The sequence below is a fragment of the Chenopodium album genome, chromosome 23, assembly GCF_948465745.1.
Source record: "Chenopodium album chromosome 23, dcCheAlbu1.1, whole genome shotgun sequence".
NCBI classification, from domain to species: Eukaryota; Viridiplantae; Streptophyta; class Magnoliopsida; order Caryophyllales; family Amaranthaceae; genus Chenopodium; species Chenopodium album.
Window position 1 is genome coordinate 7,891,556 of NC_137856.1, and position 17,363 is coordinate 7,908,918.

Below are 17,363 nucleotides of genomic sequence, written 5' to 3' on the forward strand. Positions count from 1 at the left end.
ATCAAAAAATCGGGCCGGGTTGGGTCTTAACATCACATCTTATGTTCGAATCCGTAAAAATAATAACGAGCTTTTCCGATCGGGTTCGTGTTTTTTTATACTACAAATGCGTTTTTAGGCTTGCCTAAATTCGCCTTACATTCGACGGGGCCAATGTTGATCACTTCTAGTATCTGGTTATGCCTTGGTTCACTTAAGTAAAAATAATTTCATTCCACCAAAATCTTGGATGAGCATGAAGTTTTTATGTGGTGATGTGAATTTGTAAAAAAGAATGTGTAAGAGGTTTTTTAAGAAATTTAAAAAATGATTAAAAAAAAGTGATAATAATTGTATAGTCTATGTAAAATTAAGGGGTATGTAAGAAGAAAAACAATTAATAAAAAATGTGAGTAAGGTATGAGCAGATACCATGTGAACTAGTACTCACTTTGTTTTACTTTAATTCACTTTTGCACCATTCATGTGTGAAATTGTTAGATCTGTCTTAATATACAGATTTCAAATATTAATTTTTTATAATTTATACTTATGCTAGTATTTCCATTATAGGAAGTGTTTTAATTGAATAAAGCAAATCAGAAAATATAAATTGTAATCATTTTAAATAATTCAAACTTTATTTGAACTATAATTATTTAATTTAAGATCAACAAAAATGATTTTAGTTAATAATATTTGACTTCATGAAGATAGGGAAAAATAATATACTTTTTCCCTATTAAGTGAAACATTTTGACTTTTTCCACTAGCCACTAAAGTCAATTCATTTAATATTAGTAATTTATATAAGAAAAATTATAGTCTCGTGGTCTCGTGGATCCTTACTAAATAAAGAAATATCTCAAATATTACGTTACAGATGAAAAAAAGTGTTGCGATTATTATGAAACAGGTGTGAGTAATATTAAATTGTTATTCCTGGAAAAACATTACACTTACAAAAAACGGAGGATATAAGGTTAGGGCCTAATCTGATTTGCTGAACTGAATTGAACTGAACTGTTTATGAGTGAAAGAAATTTGAAACTGAATTGAAATGAGCTAAAATGAACTAAATTGAACTGAAATTAAGCTGAAGAAAACAGACACTTACTCCCTTCGATTTTTAAAGTGTCCCACTTTCTTATACGACTGTTTTCTTTTAAGCGTCTCATTACTAAAAATGGAAACCCCACTCACATTATATACTATTTCTCTCACTTTATTTATTTATTTATTTATTTATTATCTTACTATCATTTTATGATATTTTATCCCTTTCACATTATTCCGGTCCTCATTTGTAATTATCTCTATTACCTTTTCAAAAATAAAAATGTCCTAACTATACCATTTATACATTATTTTATTCTTTTATTTAAAATTATATGCCAAAAATACATAATTTTGTCAACAACTGCCAATTAAAGCACGTGTTTTGAAAACAACTACCTATTAAAAAAATTTTAAAAGAACTATCACAAAGTTGTAAAAAGTTTAAGTAGCAAAACTATTTTAACAATTTTGGCTAGAATCTCCGACATTTGGGTCTCACTTTTTACCACTTTTAACCTTTATGAAGGGTAATATAGTCAATTTAGATGATTATTTCATGAGGTAAATGTAAAAATAAAATTTACATGTAGTAGTTAGAATTATTAGAATGGTAGTGCTACTTAAATTTTTTACAACTTTATGGTATTTCTTTTAAAAAAAGAAAGAGGAATGTAATTTAGATTCGGAGGGAGTAGTTGTTATCAAAAACACCCGCTTTAATTGATAGTTCTTGATAAAATTTCCGCAAAAATATTTGGCACTTCAAAAAATAGGAAAACTTTTGTACACACCCGATTTTCAGTAATTTACTGTACATCGGATACACTTTTGTCAGATTTAGTGTCACATTTGTCAAATTTAAGGTCACTTTTGTCAAATTTATCAATGAAGCATAAATAATTCTTTTATATGTCAGGGTAACTTTTGTGCATTTTAGTGTAACTTTTACACAATTTATTGTCACTCTATAACGGATATTCAGTAATTTACTGAACATCCGTTTTATTTACTACTAAAAGTTTGTGTCAAGAAAAATACGAAGGCAGTACTCGATTACGGAGTAAAAAAACCGAAAGCACGTATGTTAGAGACACGTAACACGCTATAAAAGGAGGTGTTCCAAACGGAGGGTTGTGAGACAATGTAATTATGTCTCGCAAGGTTAATATAGGCATTTCAGACGTTATTTTAGAGATGTCTCATTGAGATGTTAAATCATACCATTGGAATTTCAGTGGTACAAAATACACTCTCAATGGTATAAAATGTAGTCTCAGTGGTACTCAAAAATATTCAACTAGAGTTTCAGTGGAACAAAATATAGTCTCAGTGGTAGTGAACCTGTTAGATTTTTGTCTGTTTTGCACGTGAAGTGGGGCCCACACTACCTTTTTCACTCTCCCTATCTCTCTCCTCATTTCTCTCTCTTCATTGTACCTTTTTATTTTTTTAATAGTTGTGAGACACTTTACTATGTCTCACAACACTCCCTTTATACTTCCTCCTATAAAAGAAACGTAGACAGCACAGTAAATGCCACATGGAAGGATTATTACCATACAAATCAGGCAGAAAATTAAATTAAATAATCCAAAGTCCAAATTTGGGCAACAAGTTTCAGTGCGGCCCAGCTAATAAAACAGATCTCCTTTCCTAACCTAATCCACCCACTTCTTCCCTCTATAAATTTATCCTTTTCTTTGTCCTCTCACTCAATTCTTAAAGATGAGAAAATTATCTCTTGAGTATTAACATAATTTGTAGTATAATTTTCATAGTCTTAATTTTTTATTTTTGCTGCTTGTTCTTGATTTTTGTTTTCTAAATGTTTGTTAACTTTTTATTTTGTTTTATGGATTTCTTCTGTTATGCATTACAGTATTAGAAATGCACATTTAGTATATCTTGGAAAATATATAAATCTCTTTTCAAGATTTCGGCATGTGCAAATATTGAACATCCTATGAACTATGGATGTCTTCGATTTTTTAAATCAATGAAGATGTCTTTTGTTGATAAAGTAGGATGATATTTTTTTTTTTTTTTTTTTTTGTTAATTTCTGGAAAACGTGAGCATAACAAGTATTGTGAGCTCTGAGCTCTATTATTTAACATTATAACAAATCCAGAGACTGTACTTGATGAATTAGGTGGATAGATCCAAAAAAAAAAAAAAAAAAAAACCTTGATGATATAAGTAATCGTGGATAACCTTACCTCGAAAAGAATGAGAAATTGATGATATTTTATTCTAATTTTTCTGAGTTTAGGATAAACGCGCATTTTGGTCAGACAACTCTCCGGGGTTTAATGAGTTGCATGATTTATTAAAATATACTTGAAAATTTAATGACATTGCAATTTTTAAAGTAAATCTTTTTTTATTTTATTTGTTTAACAATGGAAACTTCATAACTGAAGAACAAATTACAACCTAAGAGAGCTACAAAACGAAATTAAAAACAACCAAACACCTAGCTAAGCACACAAACATCAAAAGCAATTTGACTACGGTAATGAGGTTGAGGATCTTAGAGGTGGTGAGGGAGTGACATGAAGTATAAATTTTCTATTACGAGATTAAAAATGCGGAGTATTTAACAATATAAAATACTTTGTTCCAAAAAAAAAAAAAAAACAATATAAAATACTGGTAGCAAATAAATCTGTTAAGGAAAATTAAATTTATTTTTCTGAGATAATAAATTATTATTTTTCGTTTCCGCTCTCCATATAGGCCCTATTAAATTTTTTTTTTTTTTTACTAAACTAGATGAAGCCCATGCAATGCACGGTTTATTTGAATTTTTTTTTTTTTTTTTTTTTTTTTGTATTTATGAGCTAAAATTTATTATATATTTAGATAAAGTTCCTGATATAAAAGATAATACTACGTCTGTTAATAATTATCTGCAACTTTGAGGTATTATTTGTGAGATATAAAATATTCCAAAGTTGCAGATAATCATTAACGGAGGTAGTATTTAGTATTTAATCAATTTGAACTTAAAAATCTTACTCGCTAATTTTGCTTACGTGGCATTTGAATTACTTAATTCTAAAAGAAATTAGTAATCTCTTATTTAATTGGCTACTACTAAGATTTATAATCTACATGGCGCGCCGAGAACATTAGATCCTACGTGGCTCTCTAAAACTCGAGAATATATATATATATATATATATATATATATATATATATATATATATATAGTACTCGTTTTTTTTCTTCAGAATGTTACTATTTTTAAGGTGGAGTGAACATGACCGTTAATCAATTATCATTGGTTTATAAGACATAACATTGATGTGCGATCGGTGAGGAATTCATCTTATTATATACTTCGTATATAATTAATACGTTTTTATAATTTTTACCTGCATGGATATAAAGATAATACAGTTGTATAAGTATTAGTTTTAAGACACATTATGAAAACTGTGAAAATCCAAATGGACAAAAAATAGGGACATTTTTGGGATTAATAAATTATAACTATACTATCTCTTCGGGAGGATAGTTTAGGAGTCACTACTTCCCGGTTTGTAATTTAATTTTCTGTTTGCTTTGAATAAAGGGCTATGCCTTCATTTGCACCAAAAAAAAAAATCTCTTTTTTTTTCAACAAACCTCACTTATACAATATATTAATTCGTTCAGCTCTTTCTCTTAAAATTCCGTAATAGTAAAAACAATGCACTTGAAAAAAATGAAGGGAGTAAAGTCGTTAAATTAAAGTGAACTAAACATAGCCGATGATCAATACATTCCTAGTGAACGAAAAACCACCGGTAGTCTATCTAAACATATGTGTTACTTTCTCAATTTGAATTTGATTGACTTAAATTATTTTGGACAAGTTTTTAAAAACTATCTAAATATGTTTGGTTGGTAATTAAAGATCACCCTATTATCTTATGTTGTTAGTTGTTAACTATATAATAAGTTGTATATCCTTTGTGCTTGTTTGCTTCTTATGAGAATAACTATTATGTCATCAAAAGTTACTTGGCTTGCACAATTCCTTGGAAATGACCATGACATGTTTTGTTAACATTACCGACATTCCTCTTACAAAAAACTACGGTATTGAATAAAAAGTTAGGTAATTAAATTCTCATGTTTTCTAAGAAGTTGAATTTTGTAAGAATTTTTACTTTCATTTTTAAATGCCAACTTAATAATTATCCAAAAGTGAATCAAACAAATACTCATAAAAGTGAGTAAGAGAAAGATACCTCAATGACTTGCAAATTTGCTTTAGGTAAACCTTAATAAAGTATATTATGTCAATGAGTCAAACAAACAATGACAAAGGAATTGAAGTATTTTTCTAAGCTAAGTGCTTCTTCATGATATCCTTAGCATCAAATCACACTATTTTTTTTTCTTATTAATGATAGGAAAGCTTCAACGCATGAATTATTTTTACGTGACATCTATAGGAATGACCCAAAGTTGGAAATAATTTTTACCAATTATTCTTATAGAACTTATGACATCCTTACTCCTTAGCATAAAATCACAAAATCTAGCTAGAGTTTATGACTATTGAAAGTAAAATACACTAGTATATTTTGCATGGATTAGTATATAGAATTTAAAATGGTAAGGAGAAGGTGCGTCGTAGGAGTGATGTTTTAGGAAATTAGCAATTTGTTTTGTCTCAATAAGTCGAGGAAGTCTTATTTGTTGTTCTTTTTTTCACGAAACTTTGCTTGTTTTTGCTCCCGCTCCTTTCCCAGACTAAAGAAAAAGGCAGGGAAAGCGAGCAAGGGGCAGACAAACTTTCTGTAGGTTTATGGCACTTGCCTTTGGGAAAGGCGAGTGCGATAGACCGCTATTTGTTTCCTGTTGCTTTGAAGTTCTATGATCTATCACTGAAAGATTGAATTGAGGAGATTTAACTCCTGATCTCACGCCTGATAGTTGGAGATCTAAACAACTACTTCTAACCTCCCATCTCGAGGCATGGTATTACTATCTTATGAAAAAGTTTCATTATGACATGGTATAATTTTATACCATTGGTGCATGCACAATAGAAATATTTTGCCAAAATTTCATACCATGGTATGAATTTTACATAGAGGTGATCATCAATGGTACAACTCACTAGCCTAATCCAGCTCAACATAACCTAAAAAAAGTTTGGGTTTAGGCAAGCCTTAAAATGTATTTTGAGTTCAAAACTTGAGCTTGGCCTAAAAAAGCTCGAAAGCCTACTTTATTTAATTTTTCTAATAAGCCTAACATTATTTGTGGGCTTTTGCATTAGATTTTATACAAAGGCTGGGTCTAGCTTGATTTTTTTCACGTCTACATTTATATCATATATATGTTATATAAGGAAAAGCATCTATGTAATACCACCTTAATATCATAAGACCAATTTTGTAAGTTGTTACAACATGTGATTTAACCTAGTTTCTTTCTTTTAGCACAACCCCACCATCTTCATATGTCTAGATAAAGGGGATTTCCTAACCCTTAACTCTATATTCAAATGATGACCTATGTAGCATCTTCGACAGAAGTGCTGATTTAGTTGGATCTTTCTCCTTACTAGAAAAGTTAGATAAGTCATCCAATACAAAAAGATGTTTTTATCTTTCACGTATAAAGCTTGCTATTTCAAAAATAAACCACTTACGAAAGAAAACTCAAGAAAGAAAGAAAGATAACTAAGGTAATTATAAAAACATAGTTTTGGATAAAATTTAGAACAATTAGCTTAGGAGAGAAAGAAACCATGAATGAGAGAAACAAGTTAAGAATATTCCATACACATTAGTTCAGGAAAAAAGAGGTGTTTACTCTTAATCAATTTGACAAAAATAGGCTACTAGTACACAAGAGCAGATAATATGAGGTGTTTACTCTTAAACAATTTGACAAAAATAAGCTACTGAACAAGAGCAGATAAAATGAGGTTTTAACTCTTAATCAATTTGACAAAAAATGGCTAGTAGTAAACAAGAGTAGATAATATGTGGTGTTTACTCTAAATCAATTTGACAAAAACAGGCTAGTAAACAAGATTGATGGAAAGACTTAAAATCCAAGACACAACTAAGATACCATTCAAACAGAAAATTGATGAAACAGACCAGTCAAAGCATACATAACAAAGTTATGCAAGAACTAGCATTTTGATACTATTCCTTATTCTCAAAACAACGCAAGGGATTGGATTTGATACCTTTTTCTTGTTCTTAAAAGATGCAATGACAACCCCAGCCTCCTTCACCATTCCTCCTAAGGTTTTGGAATTGTCCTGCACCAGAGAAAAAAATGAATACCCCACAACTATAGGAAATAGGATGACTGCATTCATATAGACAAACCAACGCACCACAAACACCTTCAGATCTATCTTCCTTTTCCTTCTAGCTTTGCGTTGTGCCTTCCTAACCTGAATATCAACACATATACATCATCCCACATCCAACATACATGTTACCAAGCCTTACCTCAGATTACAATTCCTACTAACTACAAATTTAACTCTTACCTCATCACCACTGCTGTAACATTGACTAACATCATCACTACACACAGCACTATATTGCATAACTGGATCAACTTCTGGTTCAGGTTCATACTCATAATCAGATTCTCCCAAAGTCCCACTTGACGATGCTCCAGAATATGCTTCACTACAGGATTCTGATGCTGATGCATACTCAATCACTTTTTTGCGACCTTTCCCTCCTTTCCCTGTACCTCCTTTACCAGCTTTACCACTATCCTTCATGGCCTTTACTACACCTGAATAACACAGGACTAACCCACTTCATATAATGCCCCTCAACAATCACAGTTCACAATCAAATTATACCTTTCAATTCACTATGAAAATTCATGAATAATTCAATCAAATATTCAATCATATATTCAGTCAATAAACCATCAAATAATCAATTTGCAACTACAGACTTCACATTTAACCACATACAAATCAACCACAGTTCACAATCAAATTAAAACTTTCAATTCAATATGCAAATTCATAAATTATTCAATCAAATATTCAGTCAATAAACCATCAAATAATCAATTTGCAACTACACACTTCACAATTTACCAAATACAAATCATCTTCGAAACAGCATTCTATTACCAAGTTGCACAAAATCAACAACAGCACTTCAAAAAATTATCAACATGCAGCTACTCAAAGCAGTAAACAACAACACAAAATCAAATCACCATTTATTTCACTAATAAGTTAGTTCTCATACTAAATATCACAATCATGCATAATTTGATTTACTTCAATAACCAATTTCGCAAAATCGCAAACCCTAATTTCAAAATTATTTCAAAATTACTTCTTAATTCAGAATTACATTAACAATTACATTACTGATTAATATCAACTATAGCCCTTAAACCAAAATTCGCTAATAATTCAATCTACTATTCAAACCATGTCGAAAAATCGCACAATAAAACCCTAAGGTATAACTACTACCAACTGTAACTTACCTCGTCCTTTCATGGGAAAATGGAGAAGCTACCCTGATGAATATGCCTCCTCTCGCGTTCGAAAATGGTGAAGAATCGTGAAGAATAAGCCTCTGCACACAAGCGGGAAAAATTGAGGAAAGTTGGTGATGACGAAACGGAGAGTGGAATTCAAACGAGTATGTTGTGGTGTTTTATATTCGTATATCTGTACATATGAGGTATAATAATACACTCATTAAACGTGAAAACCCCAAAATGCCCCCGTGCTATTTACAGCACGGTGCAGGGCTGAGACTTACTCGATCAAAAGTGAGAAGAAACAGAGAGTAAGTCTCAGCCCTGCACCGTGCTGTAAATAGCACGGGGGCATTTTGGGGTTTTCACGTTTAATGAGTGTAATATTATACCTCATATGTACAGATATACGAATATATAACACCACAATACCCGTTTGAATTCCACTCTCCGTTTCGTCATCACCAACTTTCCTCAATTTTTCCCGCTTGTGTGCAGAGGCTTATTCTTCACGATTCTTCACCATTTTCGAACGCGAGAGGAGGCATATTCATCAGGGTAGCTTCTCCATTTTCCCATGAAAGGACGAGGTAAGTTACAGTTTGTAGTAGTTATACCTTAGGGTTTTATTGTGCGATTTTTTGACATGGTTTGAATAGTACATTGAATTATTAGCGAATTTTGGTTTAAGGGCTATAGTTGATATTAATCAGTAATGTAATTGGTAATGTAATTCTGAATTAAGAAGTAATTTTGAAATAATTTTAAAATTAGGGTTTGCGATTTTGCGAAATTGGTTATTGAAGTAAATCAAATTATGCATGATTGTGATATTTAGTATGAGAACTAAATTATTAGTGAAATAAATGGTGATTTGATTTTGTGTTGTTGTTTACTGCTTTGAGTAGCTGCATGTTGATAATTTTTTGAAGTGCTGTTGTTGATTTGTGCAACTTGGTAATAGAATGCTGTTTCGAAGATGATTTGTATTTGGTAAATTGTGAAGTGTGTAGTTGCAAATTGATTATTTGATGGTTTATTGAATGAATATTTGATTGAATAATTTATGAATTTGCATATTGAATTGAAAGTTTTAATTTGATTGTGAACTGTGGTTGATTTGTATGTGGTTAAATGTGAAGTCTGTAGTTGCAAATTGATTATTTGATGGTTTATTGACTGAATATATGATTGAATATTTGATTGAATTATTCATGAATTTTCATAGTGAATTGAAAGGTATAATTTGATTGTGAACTGTGATTGTTGAGGGGCATTATATGAAGTGGGTTAGTCCTGTGTTATTCAGGTGTAGTGAAGGCCATGAAGGATAGTGGTAAAGCTGGTAAAGGAGGTACAGGGAAAGGAGGGAAAGGAGGGAAAGGTCGCAAAAAAGTGATTGAGTATGCATCAGCATCAGAATCCTGTAGTGAAGCATATTCTGGAGCATCGTCAAGTGGGACTTTGGGAGAATCTGATTATGAGTATGAACCTGAACCAGAAGTTGATCCAGTTATGCAATATAGTGCTGTGTGTAGTGAAGATGTTAGTCAATGTTACAGCAGTGGTGATGAGGTAAGAGTTAAATTTGTAGTTAGTAGGAATTGTAATCTGAGGTAAGGCTTGATAACATGTATGTTGGATGTGGGATGATGTATATGTGTTGATATTCAGGTTAGGAAGGCACAACGCAAAGCTAGAAGGAAAAGGAAGATAGATCCGAAGGTGTTTGTGGTGAGTTGGTTTGTCTATATGAATGCAGTCATCCTATTTCCTATAGTTGTGGGGTATTCATTTTTTTCTCTGGTGCAGGACAATTCCAAAACCTTAGGAGGAATGGTGAAGGAGGCTGGGGTTGTCATTGCATCTTTTAAGAACAAGAAAAAGGTATCAAATCCAATCCCTTGCTTTGTTTTGAGAATAAGGAATAGTATCAAAATGCTAGTTCTTGCATAACTTTGTTATGTATGCTTTGACTGGTCTGTTTCATCAATTTTCTGTTTAAATGGTATCTTAGTTGTGTCTTGGATTTTAAGTCTTTCCATCAATCTTGTTTACTAGCCTGTTTTTGTCAAATTGATTTAGAGTAAACACCACATATTATCTACTCTTGTTTACTACTCTTGTTTACTACTAGCCATTTTTTGTCAAATTGATTAAGAGTTAAAACCTCATTTTATCTGCTCTTGTTTAGTAGCTTATTTTTGTCAAATTGTTTAAGAGTAAACACCTCATATTATCTGCTCTTGTGTACTAGTAGCCTATTTTTGTCAAATTGATTAAGAGTAAACACCTCTTTTTTCCTGAACTAATGTGTATGGAATATTCTTAACTTGTTTCTCTCATTCATGGTTTCTTTCTCTCCTAAGCTAATTGTTCTAAATTTTATCCAAAACTATGTTTTTATAATTACCTTTCTTGAGTTTTCTTTCTTTCTTTCTTTTCTTTCGTAAGTGGTCTCGCTTATTAATGGTTTCTTTCTTTTCCTCTCGTAAGGTAATTGCCCTAAGTTTCTCACCTAAAGTAATTGCCTCGATTTTTTTTCCTTCTCGAGAGATTTTTATGATTAATTGTTTTCTTCTTAAGTGGCCTTTCTTTCTTTCTAGCATTCTAGTAACTGTATTAGGTGGCTTCCTAAGCTAATTCCACTTATTTAAATTTCTTAAATGGTTTTTCCTCAGTGGTCTCTCTCTCTCTATAAGATTATTGCTTAATTTTCGTAATTATCATTTTCTTAAGTGGTCTGTTGATATTCTTAAGTGATTATCTTCCTTTTCTTAAGTGATTATCTTCCTTTTCTTAAATGAGTGATCTTTCTTCTTAATCGATTGATCTTTCTTCTTAATTGTTTTTTCTTAAGTGGTCTTTAATTAGTTACACTTTTAGTGTAAGCTAATTTCTCACAATTTATTAAGTGATATTTGTTAAGTAGTCCTTTTTTTGTAATGCTATGTCTTAAGTGGTCCTTATGTGTTCCTTCCCTATTTATCTCTCTCTCTTTCTCTCTTTCTCTCTGTCAAGTGATTGTTTCTTAAGGAATTAGCTTAAGAAAAAGTAATTAGCTAAGCTGTTATATCATTTCATCACTAAGCTACATCCTAAGCTAGTTGCTCTACTTCTTATGTGTTCCTTCCCTTTCTCTTTCTCTCCCTCTCATTTTATTTAAATTATTTAAGCTATTAATTTTGTTTTACTGAGCTTATTTTTTTCTCAGCTAATTGCCCTCATTTTCATAAATGATTATTTTCATAAGTGATTTTTCTTATATGTTCTACTGTAAACTTAGGCTGTAGAGAAGATTATATACAGAGCATAGAGCACATATAGGCTTGTTTTTAAACATTTATTTTTTATTTTTTTGATTGCAGGCAATGAATGTCAACTGTCCCGTGGAGACATTGGGTAGGATATTATGCAGTTTTGATGAAAGCAAGCAGCGTCTCGTTAGAGGAATGGGTTTTGGTGGCTTGTTTTATCTCAAAGGGCTACCACGACAGTTGGCCTTCTGGCTCTGTACAAGGGTGGATGTGAGTAGGAAATGCATGTTGTCTGTGGATGGACAGGTATTACCATTGGACCCAATACAGGTCCATTGGGTGTTGGGCCTTCCATATGGTCCTAAAGCAGTGCCGAGGAAGGCGGTGAACCAGGAGTTGGAGGATAGACTCTGGAACACATATAGCACAAAAGCAACGTGCGGGACTAGAGGCATAACTAGGAAGACACTTGTGCAATATCTGGAAGGTCCTTGTGTGGATGAAGATGAGTTCAAGAAGGTGTTGTTAATGTATGTTTTGAGTGTTCTCTGTTCATCGACATGCCATCGTATGAAGAAGCAATTTCTTCATGGTGTATCAGTGGCAGACAATGCTCCAATGTATAATTGGTGTGAGTTTGTTTTTGATGAGCTAATGAAAGCTCTAGGCCAGTTTTGCAAAAGATTTTATGGTGATGATCTTAATTTTAATGCTAGTAGTGGTGGTTGTACCTTGTTCTTGGCGGTAAGTATAATTCAAATTGCAATGACAGATATGATGCTAATATCAATCAGTGAGTGTTTTTTAATAACAGGATATCAAAATGTGTAGGTGTTTTATTTGGACCGGCTTAATCGATCACCCCTTAAATGGGGTGAGTTTCCGAGGATCAAAGTGTGGTCGAGGCAGGAGATGAACAAGGCTTCATCTGCTGATCAGTTTGATAGTGGTGATTACGGAGCCCTTGGTGTGAGTGTTTGCATACTTAATATAAATACACACCTATGTTTTAATTACTATTATCTTTGACTAACCATTTGTTTTGTTTTTTTTGCTAGTGTGTAAATGTGAATTATGGGCGTGATCACCCATTAAAGGCAGGAGACATCTTGCCTTGTAGGAGTAAAAGATCAAAAGATTGTGTAGAGGTTTGTATTTCTTCATAACTGTTTACTATTTGTGATTGAATTTTGTTTGTTGATGATAATCTAATTTTGTGATGTATTAATCTGTTTACTTAGGTTCTAAATGCTTTGAAGAGCGTGTTGAATGTTGAATTGGATGCTGAAGCGGTGGAAGAGGAAGTGGATTCTAATTCCAAAGCTGTGAAGAGGAGAAGAATGGCAACCACCGATCGGCCATTTGGTCGTGCTCCACATTGTGGAGAAGGTTGTGGAGAAGGTTGTTACAGCTTCTCCTACATCTGTTGCATATTTAGTTGTTTACATAAGTATGATTTTTACCCGAAGCAATCTGATTGTGTGATGTTGATCATATGCAGCCAATCCACAAGTCATGGATAATTTGGCTCCGGTGGACAATGCGCAGAATTCAGCCTCAGTACAGGCAGTTGGTTTGAAGTCCCCGATTAATGATGCGGGGAATGTTGTTGAGGTGGGGATTGTCGAGAAGGAGTTCAATTCTGGTTCAGTTGATAAGGAATTTTTCCCTGAGAGCGAAGAGATTTTGCCACAGTCAGACGACGTAGATGTTGCTGATTTAGTGTGGACTATTACTCAATCAACTCCATATAATCGAGATGCATCTGCCCCCAATCATGAGTACATATTGATTGACAATCCAATCAACGGCCCTAAGTATACTATGGGTAATCAGTGCTCAAACTTTGCTGATAGCGGTGTGTTTGATAATATGTTCAGCCCCCCCATTTGTGTGGTGGAGCAGGTTGGGGGTAGGGAACAGGGAGGGGATGGTTTGTCTAAGGACAAGGGAGGGATGAAGGAGAGATTGACTGTGGAGGAGAAGGATAATGAGAGAGACAAAGAAAAGGAGTTAGAGAAGGGTAATGGAATGGAGAATCAGCAAGACAACAATGTGGAGAAGGGTAATGAGATGGAGAAAAATGAAGCGAAGGAGCAGAAAGAGAATGAGGAAGAGAAAAATGAGAAGAAGGACTCTGAGGGCAAAAATGAGGAGAAGGACAAAGAGGTTGTGGAAGAGACACATGAGGACAAGGAATATGAGAAGGAGAAAAATGAAACGAAGGAGAATGAGCTTGATAAGGAGAAAGAAAATGAGACGGGGAAAGAAAATGAGAAGGAGAAAGAAAATGAGACTGTGAATGTAAATGACGGGGTAATGATGGAGGTAATTCTTGCAATCTCTTATCGCTCTATGCCAATTATTTTTTCTTGTTACATTAATCACATTAATATGATGTCCATGGATCTCTTATTAAAAAGATCACATTAAAACGCTTGTGTATTTGTGCCTTCTAAGTTGCTAATGATGCCGTCTTACTGTACATACTGGAGTAGAGATGTCCTTAACCAATTATGTAAAATACCTAGTGTTGGATTTCATTGTCCTTCCACCTTGCCTTGACTAAGGAATCTTTATTGTTTAATACAAGGAGGCGAATCGGACTGATCAGGGGAATGACAGTGAAGATGATGGCAGGGTCCATGAGACTACCTTCGAAAGCGAAGATGTACCGGTGACCCCGATAAAGCTCCGAACCGCTGCACAGAAGGAGATGTTGAGAAGGAAAACTGAGCGTAGTAGGAGGCAAAGGAAGATGGTTGGGGTTCAAACATTGCCAATTGATTATGTAACACACTGGAGGCCAAAGTATATTCGTAGGTTCCGGGAACCATTACTCTAGTATGTCATGGATAATTCTTCCGGACGACTACGGAGCTCGGAGTGAGTCCCTAGTAAACTACTATTACTACTATTTTAGCCTTTTTTCAAGACTCCAAATGAATTTTATTTTATGCTTATTTACTATTTTTTGGTTTTAGTAATGAGCCAACGATGCTAAGCATTAATGGGCATATGGTGAAGTTGAATTTATGTGGAATGCTAGCTAGCTGTGTGGGAGAGGTTTGCGATAAGGTAACTTATACTATCTTCTTGAATAATTCTCTTACAATCCAAGGGAATGTGTAGTTTTTTTAAATTATTTCAATTATTAAATTTCCAATCTCAACTTTATACAAGTATACCATTTTTTAAATAATAAGGGATTGTCTACATAATTATTATGTTAAAATTTTTGTACAATTAAATCCCAAGAAAAACACATTATAATGTTCCAGTTGTGCTCCCCTCCCCCCCTATTGCGTATTGCTGTCACATTCTTGGGACTCGACAGTTACACCTGCTTGCTTGGTACGTGTAATGTAGTTACTTTGAATCTCCATGTAAGAAACTAAGAGCTAGGATGGGCATGTTTACTGGTTGTCACTAGGGAGAGTTGTTTCTTATCTCTATTGGAGATCTGCTAGTTTTCTTATCACCCTGCTATTCAAGAAGTCCTAGTGACTCTAAAGTTCACACAACTTTCTTAGCTATGACCTCTTACAGTCATATCTTTGTCAATTACAAGTTGTGGTTCATATATTGATAAATGCCCTTTTCACTTCTGTGGGTAGCTATCAGATTCAAGTAGAGAATTTTCCACTATTTTGCACCAGGGAATCTCTTAAAAGTATTGTTTCTTAAAAGTAACGATTTAAATTTTTAGCTATGACATCTGTAACTTTTTACATTGTTAGCTTAAAGCTGTAAACCTACTAATGTTTGTCTTATTTTGACAATTGCTATGGTTGTACGTAATGTAGTATGTGAGGGTTGCCAGCAAAATATATGAAAAGGTGTGGGATAAGCAATTTGCAGGCAAAAGCAAGCGTTTCATGCTAGATCCTTCGTTTGGAGTAAGTCGCATAACCCAACAGGATATTGTCCTATAAGTTGGATTGTGTGTTATTTTTTTCTAATTTTTTTGATTTGTCCTGCAGACTATGGTACTGAACGCTAATGGAGTGGTTCAGAAAATCCAAAGGACTATCAAAGCTTATTGCTAACATATGATGGAAACCCCCACTAGTAGAGTCAATGTGGTAAAATTATTTAGATAACACCAAGGCTGTAAAAGTTATGTTTTAGATGTTTGGTTGCGTGATATTGAAGTGCTTCTCTTGGTTTCTACTATCTAGGTTTTTGTTCCAATATGCCGAGATGGCCATTGGTGGTGTGTTGCATTTTCAATGAATAGGGAAGAGGTTATTGTAATCGATTCCTTAGAAACAAAAAATGCATGTGACACTAGGTGTCTAGAGGTTCATCAACTGGTGAAGCATTTATCTTTGATGGTGATTTGATATGTACTTACATTGCAATTTTTTTACATGAAATTATATCCAAACATCTTAATATTTGCAGGCTGTTGCAATGGATCTAGTATTTCAGGGCATGGACCCTAGTTGGCAAACTGGAACCGCTACGGGTTGGCGAAGGTCATCACTAGAAATGGAGCAACAAGGAGATATGTATGATGTTTCATATCACTGTCTCAGATTTAATTAATGATATATATTATCTTTATGTTTGAAATATTGACATAATTCACTTGTCTAACAGACATAGCTGTGGAGTGCACATGATAATAGCGGTCAAACGGAATGCTCACAAATTCCTTAAAATTATGCCTCGCGTAAGTTTTTTTATTGTAATTATGGCAATAGTAGTCCTAATACACTCAGTGAAATCATTACAAATTTGTTTTATCATTCTAAATTGATTGCAACGTGGTGTTAAAGGTTGAAGACATGTTGCTGGAGAGGTCTTGGGTCCTTTGCGAAGATCTCCTTTCCGAATTCAACGAATCACGTGAAGCTGTCTTGGACATTATCAAGCCCCTCGTTCTGTAAAGGTCGTTCCCCCATTTTTTTGCAAGTGAATATTTTGCATCGCTTTTGATTTTTTTTAACTAAACATATGAAAATTAGTGTATGCGATTTTTTGTCATCCTTAGTAAGCAAATCATATCTTTGCTCACAATTTTTGCTTACTAAGGCTGACAAGCTATACTCGTAATTTTGGTAGTATGATACTTGTTGCTCAAGCCATGCTCAAGCAATGATTTTGGTTAATTACATGTGGTCACTGCGGTTTACCATATTTTTAACGCTTATATAGCCATACTGGCGGTGAATTTTATTGAGTTTAAAAGTTTTAGGGTTTTCGATTCCGGTGTGTCACTTTGGGCTACGTGATCCAATAAGTAAATGGGCTTACCGTTGAAAATTGGTGTTTTCAAGTATACGAGCTTAGTGTTCGGCCCAATCTTACTTTACTATTCTTACTATTCTTGGTCTTGGCATGAAATACTATCATCCAAACAATAAGACTCTTAGATATTTGAGTTTGAGTTATTTCGATATAAAATCAGTAGAAAAAATATATACATTTCCATCCTATTTTTAATTTTAACAATTTATAATTTATATATTACCATTAGAATCATCATCAGTTTAATAATTAAGTCTGCATGATACTATGTCTTATACTAATCCAAATTTCACATCTTAACATTATTAATTACCAAATGTTCA

The 17,363-nt window shown here is 33.3% G+C and overlaps 1 protein-coding gene across 1 annotated transcript in view; it reads left to right on the top strand.

Moving 5' to 3' along the window:
* Positions 1–8,813: 8,813 nt before the first annotated feature.
* The window catches only part of LOC145608041 (BI1-like protein), a 34,124-nt gene continuing 25,574 nt past the window's right edge, over positions 8,814–17,363 (top strand). The window contains exon 1 of the mRNA XM_081663646.1: positions 8,814–8,827. The gene's annotated coding sequence lies outside the window, so the exon portion shown is untranslated. The remainder of the gene's footprint in view (positions 8,828–17,363) is intronic.